The following is a 5,878-nucleotide window of genomic DNA, read 5'->3' on the forward strand; positions in this document are numbered from 1 at the left end:
TGTTGAACATTCCTATAAGGATTCTGACGTATGACTCCTTCAAGGAAAAGTGACAAGGATCTTATGTAGGTTCCTGTACAGTATGTGTGGTTCGAGTTCGTCGGAGGAGTAGATAGAAGTTTTATAATACCTATATTGTCCTATATTCGAATCCTCAAAGTTGTTCGAATTTATATATAAATATAAATTAAATCGCAAAAATAAAATTTTTTGCTGAACAGGTTTCTACGCAGAAACCTTTTAATATCCTGTGTCATTTTATACATGGAAATTGTTCCTGTATATAGGTTCCCGTATAAGAACCTCTAAAGTACTTGCGTAAGATCCTATGTCAGCCATTTCACGATGACCAGGAAATTGTACAAGAACCCACATAATATCCTTGACACTTTTCCTTGAAGGAGTCATACGTCAGAACCCACATAGGATCATGTACAGGTTCTTGCAAAGTTCCTATGTAGGATTCTGTACAGGATTCTTTATAGGAAATTTCAACAAGGATATATATATATATATATATATACATGTATGTATATATCGCCCGGTCTCACCTGTAATTCAGTATGTACATTCGAATTTTGTGTGGCTCATAATTATTTTTTAATATGATTAAGTAAAAATTGGACTGTCTCAATAACCAAGTTCCCAAGTGCGAAGACACATATGGCCCAGTATTGACCCATTGTCGGCAAAAATATTGCTGAAGCTCGGTTGCCATCATCGCACCAATGACGGAATGATTACTATGACCTGCACTTGGCAGCCAAGGTTTGACTCTCATTGTCGTCCCAACACTGGCTACCAATATCAGACCAAACCTAGCTGCCATTGTCGCGCCATTGCCGGATTGATAACTATGGCCTTGACTTGGCTTCCAAGGCTTGGCTGCCATTGTCGGCCCAACACTGGGTACCAATATCGGCCCAAACTGGGTGCCGTAGTTAATTTAAAAACTGATATATGTATATATCAATACAAAAATTTTGAAATAAATAGTTTAAATCGATTACAATTTTTCTTCGCGTAATATTTCGTTTTTTCCGCTGCAGGCCACTCTAGAAGTTTTTTCAATGACAGGAAATGTAATTTTTCATAAACATTCAAAATTTTTAATGACAGAACTTAGACATTTCATCGTGAACTTAGACGATTTTTCAACAACAAAATTTTTTTATCTTTCGTGTAAGATTTGTTTTTTAGGTGCTAAAAGTGAGACTTGGCATAGTAAAAGTGACACTTGGCCCAGAAATGTCCTGTCACTGCACCAGACTTTGGCTGATTCTCGTAAAACATGGTTCACCGTACTAAAAGTGAGACTTTGCGCAATGAAGTGCCGATGCTGGGCCAAGTATCGGTGGAGGATCGGAAAATATAAATAGCCAATATAGACTGCCAGCACTGGCTCAACATTGGACCGATTCAAATGAAACATGGTTTGCTGTGGTAAAAGTGACACTTGGCCCAGTAATGTTCCGTCTCTGGGCCAGAATTTGGTTGATCCTCGTGAAACATGGTGCACCGTACTAAAAGTGAGACTTGGCGCAATAAAGTGCCGATACTGGACCAAGCATCGGTGGAGGAGCGGCAAATATAAATAGCTAATATAGGCTGCCAGCACTGGCTCAACACTGGGCCGATTAAAAAGCTGATACTGGCCCAATGTCTTTAGCCTTTGGCTGCCAAAATTGGACCAACACTTGGCCGTGTATTCAGTTCCGGCAATTCGCACTTAGGTTATCACGGGTACTGTCGATTCGGTATGAAAATCGGTTACACAAAATTTGAATTTACATAATGAAATACAGGGAGACCGGGACGAGATGAGCGAACGGGGTCAAATGAGACACTGTATTTTCTCTCAAAATATGTAGTTTTTGCTGCTGTTATTTTCAGAAATAACAGAAACAAAAAAAAATGAAAAAAATCAAATAAAGTTAAAATAAAAATAAAGTTTCAACACCTTTTAAACCTAATAAAACAATTTTTGTTCAAATGTGAATGTTGCAGCCACGCTAACTTTGGAAGAATTTGTCCAATCGAGTTAGCCTTTGATAAACTTCCCAAGGGTTTTAAAATGAAGGTTAAGTTCGTTAACCAGATATTTAAAATGAGATATCAAATATATTTCGAAACTATCCTACAATGACAGACTTTTTTATAGAATAAATGATAAAAATGAATGAAAATTTAGTATAATATCTTTTCAAAATAGGGAAAACAGGGTTTTGTATGAAAAATTAATATAGCGGTTGTCGTACATCATAGATAGTCATACATTTTATTTGAAAGGGCGAAAACATCGTTTGAAGTTGCCATACAAAGCGTATGAGAATCTCAAACGACTATATGAAAAATAACTTACTCCACTAAAAGATTTAGCATTCAGAATGAGAAACTAAATACACAAATTAAATACAACTAAATACATAAACATGAGTATAATTATTATTTTTATTATTATATACTTAATTTATTCACTGCATACATTATCGCACGCTTAATCGCTATGAAAAATCGGAATGGCTGCGGCGAGATTCGAAACCTAACTTACCTAAAGCACTAACGCATTCCCTATCAACTAAACTCCACGGATAACTTACATTATGGAATATTTGACAAAAATCTCGGCTAAGTGGCGTCGCCTAAAAACTCAGGGCATTATGATCTTCAGTGATTAAATTGATTTTTTTTAATACGTTTTTTTAATGGAACTGATAATATTCTTGTATGAATAATATTCTCTAATTTAATGTCTCAGTAATTCAGTATGAATAAACTTGATTGTATTCAGATGTAATATTTTATAAATTGTACTTATTGAATTAAATCTTATTAGCTTAGTTTAGTGTATAAATTTCGTGAGAGAATTCCCAAGGTTTTAAATTCCATAGTAAATGAATGAATTTAAAATAGAAAAAATTAACTTTTATTTAAAATGTTGCGAATCATAGCCTTTCGACTGGATTGGAAAATGGCGGAAACAATCGAGAAGCATTCTCAAACGAAACTATATGAAAAATCAAGAATAATGATTTCATAGTTTGCTATGCGTCTCAGATTTCTGTCAACTTCATATTGACAATATCAATTTCTAAAATACATTTTCGAGATTATGATATTCACTATTCTTTTTATTCAAATCATTTTTCGAAAACTCAGTAAAAAGAATATAATTTTTTCAGAGTGTTTATTCTTGAAATGGAGATTCATAATATTTTGAATTTAGAATACTACTTTGTCGTATTCGTGTTTTAAATACTCATATGATAATGTTAAACTTCCGCACTGAAATACGAATAAAAATAATAAAATCTCGGTTTTCCCTATTTTGGAACGATATTATAATAAAGTCTAATTCATTAATTTTATTAATTCTAACTAAAGGTCTCTCAGTGTAATCTATTTTTTGGATTAGAGCAAAATTTAAAAACTAAGAGCCTTTTCAAAATTTCAAACAAATGTCTTTTTAGTTAGAAAATTTTTTCGAAGTTTCTGATATACGACAGAAAGACTTGCAAATTATCCAAACTGCATTTTGAATATTGATGATACTTTTCTGTGAATAAAAAAATTTTAAGTGACATTTTTAATAGGTATTAAGTATATTTGAAAATTATTCCCGTAACATTTTTCGATACAAATAAATTGAAAAAGTTTGATTGTTTTCAAAATTATGAATTTTAAGTGATTCGTAAATTATGGTTATGGTTTTTTGTAGATTTCAACAAGGTATACAGTCCAATGATTTTTAATATCTCTTTTGAATTCTTAGACTTTTTTGTTCCAAATTAGTTCTTCTGATTTGTTTAACAAATCAACAATCGGCAAACATAAAGTATTACATTATTCTTCAAAAAATAATTTATAAGTATCGCTTGCATTTAATTTTGAAGAAATAATTGCATCGTGATTTTTTTGTTAATTAATAAAATGTCTATAATAATGAAAACAAGATAAATATTAAAATAAATAGTGCAAGATTTAACCCTTCGTCCGTATGGTGAATTTTACATACGCGCGGTCCGCATCGTAGGTCTGTCATGTCCTATAAAAAAACTCACCATGTGGACGACAGGTTTGTGAAAATATATACCTTGGTCCGCGGCTATGTTTTCGAATATCACGAAAAAGTATAAACAAGCTGACGTTATTGTATTTGGTATTATTTCCATATTTATCATTCCATTCAAGTAAATTATTTTGCCTACATGGTTTTATTTTTCAAGAGCAATCGTCTGTCAAATTTAACATGTTAAGTTTCAGTTTATGACTGTAATTTATGAGGGGTTTGCATCACAGTTTTTGATTTAATTGACCACACACACACGCTCAGAGAGAGAGGGGGGGGGGGAGAGTCCTACTGGGAGCAAGTGCCATATAAAGAGTGACACCTTAATAAAAGTTAATAAAAAGTGAAGTCGAATCTTTGAAATTCGACTTATTCGAATATTCGAACTAATCTAATAATGTTGGTCAAATCCGTTCCCTACCACTTCCCTTTTCAACGTATCTTGGGTGGAAAGCCCACTTGTCACTGGTCATAGAAATAATGTTGGTCAAACCCCTACCCCTTTCCAACGTCTCGTGATAGGTAAGGAAGAAGCCCTCTGACTAGTTAAAAACATAATGTAGGTGACACCTCTAGCCATTTTCAATGTTTCTGTGATTCGTGAAAACCCTATCCCTTTCAAACGTGTCGTGTGGGGATGGGAAGGCATCTCTGTGAATGTTCACAGGAATAATATTGGTCAACCCCTTACCCCTTTTTAACGTCTTGTCGGAAGTAGAGAGGCACTCCTGCAACTGGATAAAAAAAATGTAGGTCACAGCGCTAACTGCTTTTCATGTACCTGTGATTCTTCTGTCATTTGAGACAGAAATACTTCCAGTTACACCCGTATGTAATGGTCTGGAGAAATAATAGACTTTTTCTTTGTATAAGTGCCTGAACTGTGAGACAGGACTTCTTTATTTAACTTCTTTACTGCTAAGAGGTAGGAAGCAGACTGACTCCCTACAGAAGGGATGCGTTAAAAAACCTTTGTCACGCTAAGGCCCATGCCTAGACGAAGAAGTGGGGAAATAGCCGATTCTGTTAGAATAGAATAGTCGATGCTATTACAATCCCCTTTTTAGATCGGGTTTAGTCTCTAAACCTTTCTGATAGGTCTTAATTTAACAGCAGTAGTTTGGATTCTACAATCCATATCTCTATCATCTAATATAGGAGCAGCGGTATAATGTACTGTTGGAGATGCGGTGACTTCAGTTTTGATACAGAAGAAACAAATCTTTCTCGGTATACATTTAGAGAATAGCGCAGGCACGTTGCATTTGCAGCCTACGAACGCTATGACTATCGCAATAGCAATGTAGCCTAGGTAGTGTACCCAGTTAGTCGCATGTTCACTCGAGGTACGTGTTCGTCTGTCCCTACTGACTTTTTCTACTGCGTTCCCGATGTCATCGACCGATTGCTTTAGATTGTTTAAATTAAAGGACCTAATTTCCTGAGTTAGTGGTATTAACTTATCTTTTATAGAGTCTAGTTGGTCATCAGTATATGGTAGCGATAAGTTCTTTCTATAATGAATTTCTTTGACAAGAGTATTCGTTGGACTTAATTTCAATACAATATTCATTTCATTTAGTATACATTTATCTTTGCTTACAATGTTCGTTGGACCCTGAATTTTAATTTTATCGTGTCCCGATTCACACAGCACATCAACATTATTTACATTCGAATATTTACATTCGTCACTAATACTTTTCCCATTCGTTCTTAATATGCTATTCTCACAACTATGCGTTTCTGACATCAGGTAAGTGGGTTGCATTCGTTTGCACATTTTAATTTCGCCGTAGTGTTTACAAT

General features: G+C 34.3%; 1 protein-coding gene across 4 annotated transcripts in view; it reads left to right on the forward strand.

Annotated features, from left to right (window-relative positions):
- LOC117170534 overlaps positions 1-5,878 on the forward strand; it is a 140,785-nt gene that overhangs the window by 989 nt on the left and 133,918 nt on the right. The gene's annotated exons all lie outside the window — the stretch shown is intronic.

Source organism: Belonocnema kinseyi, chromosome 4, assembly GCF_010883055.1.
Source record: "Belonocnema kinseyi isolate 2016_QV_RU_SX_M_011 chromosome 4, B_treatae_v1, whole genome shotgun sequence".
NCBI lineage: Eukaryota > Metazoa > Arthropoda > Insecta > Hymenoptera > Cynipidae > Belonocnema > Belonocnema kinseyi.